This window comes from Eutrigla gurnardus (assembly GCF_963514095.1).
Source record: "Eutrigla gurnardus genome assembly, chromosome: 21".
NCBI classification, from domain to species: Eukaryota; Metazoa; Chordata; class Actinopteri; order Perciformes; family Triglidae; genus Eutrigla; species Eutrigla gurnardus.
The window spans coordinates 11,001,506-11,015,734 of record NC_139932.1 but is presented as its reverse complement, the minus strand read 5'-3'; the positions used below and the strand labels follow the sequence as shown (position 1 = coordinate 11,015,734).

General features: G+C 43.8%; 1 protein-coding gene across 7 annotated transcripts in view; it reads right to left on the bottom strand.

Annotated features, from left to right (window-relative positions):
• chchd3a (coiled-coil-helix-coiled-coil-helix domain containing 3a) overlaps positions 1-14,229 on the bottom strand; it is a 62,296-nt gene that overhangs the window by 26,416 nt on the left and 21,651 nt on the right. The gene's annotated exons all lie outside the window — the stretch shown is intronic.

The following is a 14,229-nucleotide window of genomic DNA, read 5'->3' as shown; positions in this document are numbered from 1 at the left end:
CAAACAATAAGGTAAAAAACACTCCATTGCGCCACTTGATCACAGTCCTGACAACGCTCAGTTAAGCACCGCCATGACCCAGTTGCTGCCGTCTCTGCTGTCCTCAGCACAACCTGACATTAACCAGCCTTATTGTTGAGGGCGGTCAATCGTCTCCATTGTGTGCCCTTACATGTCTTAAGTGCCATTATGTGGCCAGTGTGATACAAAAGCTGGAGCTGCCCGCGCATGATGGAATCAAGTTGAACTTGAACCTCAGTGATGGTGCCGGCCGAACGTACCCTGAAGTACACTCTTAACAGTACGCTGGAAGTAGCGCTGTCATGACCTTAAAATGTTTTATCGATTCCGAGCACGCAATCAGGGCTCCGAGGATGGAAGGAAGTTTTTTTTTTTTTTGACAGACTGGGTTTCGTTGGATGAGGTGCCAAAAAACTGTCTCCCTACAACAGCTCAATTTAAGAGAAAGAGGAATGGGATGATGGGATGGAGGAAAAACACCATCACCGACGGGAGAGGAGATTGGCAGGGGAGGTTGTGTACTATCACAACTGTGTCCAAACTCAATGTTACGCTGATAGGTGGCGCCTAAAGACTTTAGCTTTCCAGGGAGAGAGACAAAAGACGCACACAGACGCCGGGACATAAACAACGGCGCAGACACTGATCTGAAACGCACACATCGGCACATACGCACACACCAGCCGGAGCAGCTGTACCCACAGCGAGCGGGTGGAGAGATAAATGTGTGCTGAAGGCGAGACTAAAGGGGTCATTAAAAGAGGAGAGGTTGCGACAGAAATATGTGCCTAGGGACTTTTTTTTTTTTTTTTATCTGCTCACTTCTGTGCACGTCTATGTGTAGGTCTATGCATACATGCGGCCGTGCGCGGGTTCAATTTCCAATGCGAGCAGGTTGGCCCTCCCCTTTGAGACCCAGACGCACACACTATGTCAGGATTACTTCCCACTGATTAACCCCATTCAGCGCACGTTAAAGATAATCTAATCATACTAAAGGCCAAACAATGGGACAGACTTCACCACTGGCCGTGCGGCTTTTGTTCCCCTAATGAAGAGGCGGTCACGAGCAGAGGAGGAGAGCTGGGGGGTAAGTGTGGGGGGATGGAAGAATTAAGATGAAAAAAATTAAATATAATAAAAACTTGAAGAGTGGAAAGAACAGAGAGATAAGAGACAAAGAGAGGAAGAGGACAATAAAAGGTGATTTATCATTGGAGATGTCAAGAATGGAGAACTGGCTGTTAGATGGGGACACGGAGTCTGGGCCAAGTGCATCTCCTTAAGTTTAGAAGGAGAGAAAAGGATTTGCAAAGTACAGAAAGGAAGATAAAAGTTAAAGAAGCAGGAAAAGGGGAACACTCCAAGCTCTTAAAACTTCCCAGCTCTGAAATCCAGACTTCTCCACAATGATTTATTTTCTGATATTACGAGCACTTTAATAGTCCAGAGGAGGATGTAATCCATTTTGGCTAATTTACTCATTCCAATTCAGCCTTGCTCCGTCTAATTTTCCTGTGCAGACACCCATGACAAGTGGAAAAAAAAAACAAGCCCAGTAAAGAAAAAAACAACACCCAACAGTCGACGACCCAGAAAACCACATTAATATCAACATGCAAACTTTTACATCCCCCCCTCCTGTTCCCGACTCCCTCTGGTCTCTGATTAAGTACAGTAGCACAATGGCTGAGGGTGACAGGCAGTTGAGAGTGAGACCACGGTGGTCAGATTAAACGGATCGCTTAGGCGAGGTGAACGCCTCTGTGAATATCAATTAGCAAGTCGCTGAATAATTAAGGACAGCCATGTTTTTTAATTAGCCGACTGCCGCAGTCTGAGCTGGGAGCGAGGGCGGAGGAGGAGAGGAGGAAGAGCGCAGGAGGGGAGGAGAACAGAGGAGGAGGATGGAAGAAGGATGAAAACAGGTGGATTTTGCTGCGTCAGCCGCCCCCCCCCCCCCCCCCTGCTCCCTCACTCATTTGCTCACATCCTCCATTTTCTTTTACACCTGCTTTTCTGTTCTTAGTGTTTGCTCTTTTTTCTTTTACAGCATTCTATGGGACTGAAATAAAAATACTTTGAGCACAACGTTCAGCAGACATGTAGCATGTACAGTATCTACATGTGTTTTTATATATGGGACTCCCTCTTACAAAACACATTACATAGAATAATCCAATTACATCATATCTGCATTCTTCCCTGCTATCCTTCTTGAATGACACTGCATTCTTTCAAAGAACAAAACAATGACTCCCAAGATAAGTGAAAGCATCAGTCATTTCAGCGAATGCCCCAAAACAAAATATATAAAAGTCGAGCTGAAGCAGCATTTCAAGAGTTCCCGTACTGTGACACATTTCAGAGTGAAACGTATAGGCAGGCGGGACATAATGTTGGGAGGGTTTGATCGTTCAAAAGATTAGCTCATGACCTTCTCTAACTCTGTGTAGTGCCGCGGTTTGTAGATTGATTGATTGATGGATGGATGTCATAATAATATTGTATGAAATTGGTGAGTACGAGCTGATGTGAGCAAGCGTCATGTTGTGGTGTGATCACTTCATTTCATGTTCACATGACAAAGACGTAGCAGCCGTAGGACATTGGACTTCATGACGGGATGCTGTAACTGTGACAACAACAGGTCAATAACCCCAACCATGTTCACCTAACCTCAACTAAGTATTTATTTTGACCAAAACCATGATCTTTTCCTGTCCAAGAGACTTTTGGGTCTAATCCTAACGAATACATGACAGTACAGCGTTGTCATCTCATAAAATACATGGCAGATACAATTATTTTGTCTGGCCTATCAGAAAAGGCATATATTGTTCCATTTCACTTAATTTTTGAGACTTCAAAGGATAAAACTCTCCAATATTTTTCAAGAAAAAATGTACCACTGTATTACAGACAAGTCTGAAAGGTATGTGGGACTCATTTTTGATACCAATACTGGACTTTGGCTCCAAACTTTGTAAAGCTAAATGTAGGAATAAACACATAATTGTGTATTTAATGCCCTCAAGTTGAGAACTATCGACCTTAACAAGTGGATCTTCTTGGGGTTAAAATTAAATTAGGTTAACAATAATTGCCGACAGCATACCTGCAACATATGAACCACAATGTCTTCAACAAAAAAAAAAGGCAAATTTTTATGGCTATTAGCAAATCTGTACGCATTACATTTTTCATTTCACACCTCGATGACGGAGACCTCTGCATTGTAACAATGAGGTGATTCACTGTTACACTGTACGCCCGCTACATGCTTATAAATCACGCTAGATGAAAATCATCTTGCGAGATGCTGTGATCGATAGAGCACAAATCAAATCTCATCACATTAACTAACAGCACCTCATCCATAACCTCGGCCTCTTTTGTCTCCCCCCCCTCTGCCGCCCTCAGCTCAGTCCTGATTCACCCCTGTCTCGAGTAGCATCATAATCAATGCTCCCTCACACCATCGGAGCGAGTGCTGCAGCACGGCGGGTCAGAGCTGCTCGCCGGGGCCCCATCTATCACAGACCTGCGCGACAGGGCCCTGTGACAAACTAATGCTGAAGCAGCGGGCCTCGGGTCCCGTGTGCTCCGACAGGCGGGGAGAGGGGGGGTCAGAGGGCAACGCAATGTGACCGTGCTCCGGTGTTAATTGGTACGGCGAAGGTGTAGGTGGCATGTGGGAGGTTAGAGATGGATGGAGGGAACGGAGAGGAAGTTCATGGGGTGGAGAAGATAGAGAAGATGAAAGGCAGGGAGAGAGATGGGTCAATGTGTGGATGGAATATGGATGACAAGATAGTTGGAAGGTGTGGTTTTTTTTTGACAGTTGTCGGGAGAACTGTCATACCAAGGAGAGGTTTGACGAAAAACACATTGCGTCTTCCTTTGAGCAGGCATTAAGGAATACATAAAAAGCTACCTGGCGTGCACATACACAACCGTTTCCAACACACATCCCTTCCACAAATCTTGGCACATCCCGTAACTGCCTCTAAAACCACTGCAACTCTATCTTTAAAAGCTATCACTGGCAGATCAAATCTAAGTGATGGAGTGTAAAAGGATATCGCCGAACACAGACCTTACCGGCTGTATTAAGTATTACCCTTACAGTCACTAATAAAACATTTGTCCTGGTGGCAGCGGCTGTAAAACTCCATTGGAAACCATTCACTTTGGCTGGTTAATTAGCATCATGGGGGTTTTACTGAGCTGCAATAACACTTAGGTTCAAGGCTAGCTATCAGTCTCCACGGGAGGTGGCGCGGTTATGGGCAATGTGATTCCTGTCAGATATAGTGTGGTCAGTTAATGGGCTTAACCTTGACTGATAACACTAAAGGGCAAACACTTATTCACACATATATTGATGGCTGAAACACATGTAACTTTTTTTATGACTAACTCTCCTGCTCTAGGGTCCGTTGGCACAGTTGGGCTGCTAAGACTGAATAAATCCATATAAAATCTTGATTATATCCAAGCTATTATGTTTGGTCTGATTCACTGAGATCTTTGAGAGTTTTCTCCTTCAGGTCCTTTCATTTTAAGGTGAGTGAGATGATTTGTGAGGGCTTGAAACCAACTAGTTCATGCACAACTTCTCTGAAAGCAAGAGTGTCACTGGGTGTTCAGAGGAGCCACACATTAAGGTTGCTTTTCATCCACACACAACTGGCCAAACGCTGCATTTAGGTGGCATGCTTGTCAGATTGTAGGGATTGTAAAGTTACAGTTGTTGGAAGCAGTCCGTCCAATTCTAAAGACAGAAAAGACGTGTGGGAGGTTCAGACAATCCAACGAGCCGTCTGTTTGAAGCATACTGACCCCTGACGGTGAAGTTACCTTGTTTAAGAAAGCAACACGGACGCTGTAGAGAGTAGCAGGATGCATGGGGAGAAAGTGTGGGAGTTGCAAGAAAGGCTGCTGACTGAGTTCCAATGAGTTACAAGCGTCTTACACCACTGGGCAACAAGGACGCCCTGGAATAAACTTGACAGCATGGGCCGCGCCGTCACAACATAATAATGCAGCATCCTGGGCACCTCTTCACAGGGATTTATGTCAGGGAAGCTGGGAATGGTCACAATAAAGTCAAAAGGAGCTCCGGTATCATTAATCACGGAGAACAAGCTGGCTGTGGCTAAGAAGCTCCGACTGGAGCACCACGCTGTAGGAAGCAGTCTATGTTTTGCATACACAGTTTTACCCTTATGTGGCGTGACCAGTGCCATTTTTCACAAATTCTGACAACAGTCCGGTGTGTTTTACAGAAAAGACTTGAGTGGGCGAACGCTGCTTCGGTCATGACAATGTAGTAAAGTGGCAGATCATCAAAAGAATTAATTATCTGCCATGTTACACGTGTTTTAATTTCTTTGCATCCTGTCCATCCTCTACAAGTAAACAAGTATATGTTTGGAAATGTTGGTAACTTGACATTGACAATCAAATGACTGCAGCGTGGAGCATCCTTGTAGAAGAAGACCTCAAAGCCACAAGCTGCAGACGGTAGTATTCTCCCGGGGGGCGTCTCTTAGCGCAGTGAGTAATGACCTGGTGGGTCAAAGGCCTGACCTGACCAGGACAGGGGCCGAGAGGCCAGGACAGGGGCCGAGAGGCCAGGAGGTGTAGGTGGCGAGTGTGGGTGTTTCAATGTTTGTGCATGTATCCTGACTGCTGGCTGTTTAACGACACATTAAAATGAAGTGTCCTTGTGGAGTCTGTAGCTCATTGATTGTGAACAGGGGTCAACAGAGGGCTTGATCTGGACCAGCTGGCCTTAATGATGCTGAGACAGAGGTGTCAGCCCACTCGCACATTTACATCTCTGTTGCACTACTCCCAAATATGGACATTAAAGAATAAACTTAGTTTTAGATGCACATAAACAGTGAGGTTTAAAGTTATCATTAACTTGAAAACTACAACGAAAGTTCCTTGAAGACATACAAGATTGAAAAGCAGGGAATATTCTTGAAAAAGCAAGATGAGAAAAGATCATCCAGTGAAAACAAATGGTCCACAAAAGGTTGAAGTGCTGGTAGAAACATGAAAAATGACTTTCCTTTCTACTCGCAGACACTTGGAGCCCCTCGGCCTTTGTTGGAGACACCATCTCCACCACTCCACTGCCAGTGCCTCCACTGAGGGACGGCAACAACATCTGCTGGCTCGGAGATTGATTAATTGGCTGATCGGGCGCCCGCGGTGTAAACTGATTGATTGATCATCTTGTGGTGGGAGCTGCCTTTATCAAGAGCCCTGGGGAGCGAACCTCTGGAGGTCCCCAGTCATCTGTCATGTCCAACACACGGAGAGAAGACGAAGGAGACATGAAGAGCTGTGGGTTCATTACCGAGACATGGGGGGGGGGGGCATGTATGGTGGAAGTCCCTCAGCCAAGAATGGAACGGAGGGCATACCGAGAGAACAATGGGGACATGGGGGGGAGACGATATGCTGGTGCTAGTTGAGGGAAAGAATGATACAGATAGGAGTGTGGACAAGCCAACAGAAATAGGACTAAATTATCTTCTCATTTAGTTTATTTGAGGCTTCTCTTTCAGGATTCAGGGTTTATTCTGGCCAATCAACCTCCACTCACTTAAAATTCCTGACCACATGCCTGTTTAACAGCGAGCGGTACATGTAATGGGATACAGGGATGAAGAAGTTGGCGGATGAAAACAGGTATGGCGAGTGTTCGTATGCGTTCATTCAGAAACATAAAGCGACGGCAGGGGGAAAAAAATTCCTTTAGTTGACAGCAGAGGACACAGTGAATGACCTGGGAGTGGAGAGGGGGCATATTGTCTTTGGACAACAGATGTCCCTCGGGAGGAGAGTGAATGAGCGAGAGGGAGTTGGTGGGAGAGAGATTGAACAACCTAGAGCAGAGAAGAAGGTGAGAGGAATGTAGAATGAAAGACGTCGGGGGGTGGGGGGGGGGGGGGGGGTGGACAGCCCGAGGATGTGTTCCTGACACCGGACCTCGTCGACAACTCGAGCTGCATGTGGCTGACCCGTCTGTGAGCCTGCAGCATGTGAATCCTTAACCGGAGCCGCCTGCATGTGTAAGTGACTGGATCCTTGTGTGATTATGGCTGTGGGCATAGTGTACATTTCTCCGTGCTCGTGCTGCGCATCTATGCATATTCATTCCACCCAGCAGCAGGTGGTCTTCTCAGGCCTGATGGAGCCGGAAGGGGGCCGCAGTCCACCTTCAACTACTGTCCATCAAGCCCACGTCAGCAGATTCAGGGTCACCTCTAATGCAGTGGCTGAATATTCCCTTTCCCCATTCCTCCATGCCCTACTTGCCTACTGTTGGCTGTCCAATCGCACCATGTAACAATTTGATTTCACAAAAACTCACAAAAAATTCTTCCTCTCAGACTATTTCACTTTTGTTTAAAGTTTACACCTCTTCTTTTTTATATATATATAGTTTTAAGTGCTGTTTTGGATTGGTTTGTTTCCTAATTGGAGTTTGTAACCTTGTTTTGAAAACTGCTTTGTGAATCAATATCTCTTTGTCTGCTCTCTATTTATTCCCCCATCTTCTATCCTCTCTCCATTCTCTCACCGCTGCTTTATCTCATCCAGATTTTCTGCTTCTCGACTCCCATCTCGTCTTCGTTCCCTCCATATGTTCTATAAGTTCTTTTCATCGTTCAATCAAAATCTCTACCTCTAGCACCGTTAGTTGAGCCGACTCTTCACTAGTATAGAACCATATTAATAGCGCTGTCCTGTCAGAGCCAAGAGGGAAAACGCCGGAGAAAGACCGATAAAAAAAGGTAAAGGGACGAGCTCAAAAGAGAATACCTGTCATATTAAATCCAACATATCCCCTGTATTGCGCCACACACACAATTTAACTTGCTTTTCTAACCTTTGCACTACAATATCTGGCCAATTAAGTCTCAGCGTGAACCCAAAGAGGGTGTAGGAAATAGAAAAATACTGCACAACTATTCTCAATGATACTACAGGCTACAAAGAAGTTGTCACTATTAAATTAAGCACTACCGTACACTGACATCACAGTTTTTCACGTGAAAAAGGGAAGGAATGTCAGATTCAGCATGTTTACATTTGTATTTTTTCAAAATCAAGTCACACATCCTTTAAATAAATGTCCATTTCTTGTTAGAATATTGTTTTTCCCAGATGTTCTTCATTGCAGAACCAACACACAGAATTGAGGTTCCCTATTCAGGCTCAAAAAGGAGTCACATTGGATACAAATTAACACCATGGCAAACAACAGACGGCCACCATTATAAATCTACAGCACCACAAATAGCCAGTCACATTCACTGCTTATCTACACCTTCTCGCCCTGAACACTCTAAAAATCCATCAAATCCTGTTCAAATCAGTTTAAACCTGCCACAGCTCACTCTTAAACCAACTAAAATGGTAATCGCTGTTGTTGCAATCCCTTTGACCAGAAAAAGAAAATCGATTCTTCACTAAATGACGGGTTATACGCTTGCTGTAGGAGTGTCTTTAGCTGTAATGAATGGCTGCAATTAAAATTCACAAGTAACACCCTCTTGCTGCATTCACTAATGGCGACGGCGAGGAATTTATAGAGGGGAGAGAAAAGTCAAAGTTAAAAGACTTTTTTTTTTTGGAATCTTTTGTCTTGCTTGGCTGCAAAGAGCACATATCTCCCATTTGCAGTCATGCATTTATGCTCTTAGGCAATTAGTTTGTTTACGAGTGAAGTGCATTTATTGCTCAGACAAAAGGTGAAAAGCAGCACGCAGCACAATAAGACTATTCAAGTTGGCTTCCCAAAAATGTTTAGAACAAATGAGGATGAATACATACATAAATACATACGCCGCCCATTGAGGCCGAGGCAGTAAATTGACGCTCTCGTGTCAGAAAGAAGCTTCGCTGACACGAGTTTCCATCCATCAATCGAAGAGCACGCCGTACCCCGGCCCCGCTGCTGGACGCTCGCGGTGCCAATTAGCCGACAGGGTAAGGGCCTGCCGCACAGTGCCAGCCACGAGCCCTGCCAATTAGAGCCTGACCTTCTGTCTAACCCCAATACTGGCACGGTGTGTAGGCACCACACCCTGGGCAGGGGTGAGGTACGGCCGGCAACATGTAAAGGACGGTTGAGTGGACACCCTCCAAGACAAGAGTGAGAGCGGTACAAAGACGGGAGGGAGAGAAAAATAGAGGGAACAGTACACTGCCAGTAGGAAGACAGAATATCTGCTCATTTCAGAGTTTTTAAAGTACACATTTCATCAAAACACGCAGACAAAAATTCACAAAAAAAGAAAACAATGTCTCTAGCATACTTAACTCTTTACAAAACTGAAGGATGAAAGCTTTGCATGTCCAAATGAGGAAATAGACAGCAAACTGATTGTCATGTTGCCAGTTTGTACTTTTTCATGTAAATTTAATAATATAGCCACAGTGATTTCCCCTCGTTAGATCTGTAATTGTAATAAGTTTAACTTTGTAATATTGTTCTGTCACATATGAAAAGATAAACAGTGGTGCCCCGTAGGGTTTCTATTAAAAACAACCAAACTACAGATTAGTTCAGTGCAAAAGACTATCTTTTGCAAAACTGTAAATATTAGATTTATCTCACTCAAGATAGTACTGCAAAACCGGTGTTCTCAACCAGGGATCCTTGAGGGAGTTCTAAATGGTTTGTTGAATAGTTCTGTAGTGAATTATCACTATTTAATTTACTACAGAAATAAACCCAATGAGGGCAAGTAAGAGGTTATCTCCTCAAGTGTTGTTGACTTAGAATTCTGGAATTAGCATATCTAACAACCCAAATCTTTTCAGGTGGAGGTCCTTGAAGCAAAAACGTTTCAAACGGGGGTCCGTGACCTAATGTGTATCAATTAAGGGGTCCTTGACGTGAAAAGGGTTGGGAACTGCTGCTGTAAAATAGAAAACATACTTTTTCCAATTGTCAGTATTCAGAGGTAGAGCAGAGAAAATATTCCATTCTTGATGAAACGACTGTTCAATCAGTAAATAATTGAGAAAATGTTTTCTCAAGGGCTGAAAACGGTTGTGGAGCATCTGTCAGGAAACAAGTACAGAGCATAACGGTAGGAGATATATAGGGTTCACTCTATGTGGTAAAACTGGTCTGATGGGAGGATGAACACGGTTGCATGACAAATCAAAGCATCGCCAAGATCCCGATTTCACCACAAATGCAACAGGGGGCAATTACTCTTCATCTCGTTAACATGAGCAGACCTTTGATAACACCATGTAAAATAGTTGACGGTCTTGCGTCACTTATTGTTTAAGTCAAAGTTTTTGTTCTTCGCAAACTGGAGGATCAATCTCTGGTGGTCCTACTTGTTTACCTTCAGTTTTGGGTCAATTTGTCATTCAAGTCACATCATCCTACTGCAAAAAAAACATCTAATAAATTCTTTTTAACTTCACACAAATCAAACAGACTGACAAATGTTCTTAAATCCAGTTGCATCAAGCCTGGCAGGGGTTACGCTTAGAAGAACTCGAGTAACTGGAGTCAAAGATAGGATGCAATTTGTCCACGGTGAGCTGAGCATAATCCAAAATATATGTAAATCAGAGTGTACCACGACCCCTCTTTATCTCATTTAAAAGTAAAAGACATGAAGACCTTTTCTCCCCCCAATCTTCTGTATACGCTGATGTGGAGCGAAAAAATAATACGTTTAGAAAAAAAGCCAATTTTTTTCTATTTCTCTCTCTATATATTTATTTATATTTTTTTTCAAATACCACCAACGGGCACCAATTCAAAAACCAGCAAGTCTCCTTTAATACCTGGGAAATTAAATTGTCTGCCTATTATCAGGCAGGTCCAGTTGGTTGTATCTAAAATGTAGTACACAAGTAAGTACAAAAGACTTTCCAAAGAGAAAAAAAAGCACGACATTTGCTAGCGACTGCAGTTTTCAGAAGGGTGGAGGGGGGGGAAGAGTACCGGGGTGAGCAAAGGAGGGCTGCATTAAAAATGTTAAGCTTTACCCAAAGTCATTTTCAAGCCAGCCAAGCATCAAATGGAACACAGTTTAAGGAAAGAGTAGGTACTGATTTTCTCCAGGAGCTTTGACAGGATGGACATGTGGTGTGTGTGTGTGTGTGTGTGTGTGTGTGTGTGTGTGTGTGTGTGTGTGTGTGTGTGTGTGTGGGTGTGTGTGTGTGTGTGTGTGTGTGTGTGTGTGTGTGGAGCAACAAACTCTTGGTACTCCGTATTATCCCATGCTGTGAAAGCAGATATAGTGGAAATATCATACATCAAGACTGTTTTTATTACATTTCTTTCACTTTTGCATTGAATTAAGCACAGTATTTATGTTTATTAAGGCGGTCTAAGGTTTCTTTCCATCGATACTTTTTTGTTTTGATGTCTTTTTGTTTTATGTCTTGGTTATCCAGGGACTTACACAAATCTAAACATATCCTTCTGTTGCCAGTTTATGGACTTTATGCTGCTGCCTGTGTCTTTCAATTAGACTGTTAGCTTGGTCTAAAACAAAAAAAGAAAAAAGTAAATGTAAGACGTGAGTGTTTTAGACCACTTGCCAACTGTAGACAAAACCGTTGCCGCCAGGTAGACCCCACCTAGGCCACTGTTTGGAGCTCGGAAAGATTGATGACTCTGGGTTTGATTGAAAAGTCTGCCTCGGGGTTAGAGCCTGTGTCTCGGTGAAACACCGTGGCCAGTGATTGATTGGCCACTGGGCCGGTTTGGCTCCCGCAGGGAGCAGAGTTGTTGGAAATCAAAAGAGGGGACGGCGGAAGTCTGTGATTTCATTAAAACGCAGATGTGTCGACTGACAGATGGTCGTACACTGTAAATAAGTGCGTGACTCATGTGCTAATGCATCTCTCCGTCAAAACGCATCATTTGTCAGCACATAAAAACAATATTATATTTCTATCGAGCTCATTCATTCACTGGTCTTCTCTGCTTTGACTTCAACCGGAATCCACTGCAAAGAATCACAAATTCCTAATTGATGTTGCTGGGAAATTAAGCACTAATTGACCCATTCTCTAATTAAGGGTTTATTTCTGTGTAATGACTCTACTAAGTAACTACTTGATGAGGCCATCTTGACCAAATAAAGGCAACAATCAGAGTTCTTCCACACCGGGCTGCTTGCTCATTAAATCACAATCATCTGGAATGAATCTGATTGACCACATGATGAGAAGACACGGTCCGCCCTTAGGTTGCCGAGCGCGTTGGAGACGAAACAAGGCGGTGTTAAGTGCTGTGACCATTTTCTTTTCAGCGGGAATTTGACCAGATTGACCCCTTGTTATTTGCAGCCGCTGTTATCTCCGACGTGAGGCTTTTTTTCCCTCCTGCTCCTGACAAGGCATAATTAAACATGACAAATACAACTTCACAAAAAAACCCGATGGATTGTCAAACGCTTATCTAATTCTGAAGCATTCAAACAGCGATTCTGTCTGTTTTTGTTTCCTAATAGCTGATCAAAGAATGCAAAGAGGTGAAAGCACCACGCAACTATACCGCTGTGCTTAACTACCATAAACCCCTGGTGTACGCCGGTGTTCCCCTTTCTTCTACCGCGGTTCCCCCTGAGTGGCAGAACATGTGTGAGCGCTGACACCGAACATGTTCCCCTCAGACAACAGAACCCCAGGAACCCAACAACAATGACAACACGCACTGCTGCCTACGCTGCTGTGAAGTTTCAATTACTGGTAGACTTGGTGGCTGGCTACTGCCAGTCAGCTTGACAAGGAGGGGAGTGACTAGTGGTGGAAAAAAGGCTGAAGGACAAGTACTCCCAGCAGGGTGGCAGGAACCATCTACGGCCGCGGCTGCACCTGATTTGACACTGCTACGCCAGACTGTTTAATTGTACTTTTATAATGGGTTTCATTTGCACTTGGTCCTTTGGCCTTTGATGTTTTATGCAAAGCACTTTGAATGTCCTTGTTGCTGAAATGTGCTATGTAAAATCACCTGCCTTTAAACACAAGTCATTGCATTAGATGACAAGCTTAGATGTCCTCAAATTGTTTGTTACAGGAACAGATAAGAGTGGACAGTCAATTTGTGCATGAATAGAGGCATTTCTTTTAGTATTTTTTTTTTAATTAGTGCAGTGCGCCCACCAGTTTCATTTAAAAAAAAAACATGTTCCGACATTTGCTTCTTCATAGTATTTACTGATGCACGTTGGGTGTAATGGAATCTAATGCAGAGGTAAATCAGTGTCTGTCTCCACAGTAAATCATCTGTTGAGTGTTCCATGCTTATTTAATAGTGCGTTAGAACGTGACTGCTGTGAAACAATCAGAAAAATAACTTTGTTTCCTCTCATTCAGAGCACCGCCCCGCTGTCTGCCATTCTTTTACCGCTCGCCCTCAGCTCATTTGAGATATCCGTCTATTTTTTTTTTTTTAATGAGTCCGGAAGCCAAAAGAAAAGCCTAACTTTTAATTGTTTTTCACTTTTAATGTTGTCAAACAAAGAGATATGCTCAAGGTACAACGGTTGAAGCAGCAGTGCTGTGTGTGTTTGACCAATCAGCGACTGTCATCCTGCAAACTACACCCAGAATGTTCCTGTACTTTTAAAGTGCCTTTTCTGGGGGTTAGAAAATGTTCCCAGAACTTAATTTAGACCCTCAAACCGCAATGAGTTCCTCAAAAAGGTTCCTCGGTTCCCCTGGGGAAAGTTCCTGCTGTCGAAAAGGGGCTTAATTATGACAAATTACTGTTAACAGTTTCCCTAAAATCTGCTGAAATTTAAGGTGGCTTTTCCTTATACATTTCTTTCCGTTTCTTTTAGTGCTTAATAAAGAACGAATCAGAGGCGGTGCACAATAAGAATCAGAATCTAAGCGGAATCTAAAAATCAATAAAAACCTAAACGCTACCCAGCCCTAGCCTAACCCCGCGTCTCGGGGCAATTCTCCAGAATGGGCATCACTGTAATTGGTGCAGCTATGGCTGCCGAGGTTATGATCATTATAGGTGAGTGTGGGGAGGCATAACTGCTCACAGCAACGCTCTCATTGTGTGTGAAGAAGAGGGGGGGGACTGTATGGGGTCCTGCTGCTCACCGTGACCTGTATCTTAATGAGGAGGACAAATCAATACCACGCCGGACAAAGAGCACCACGACTACAGCTGCTAGA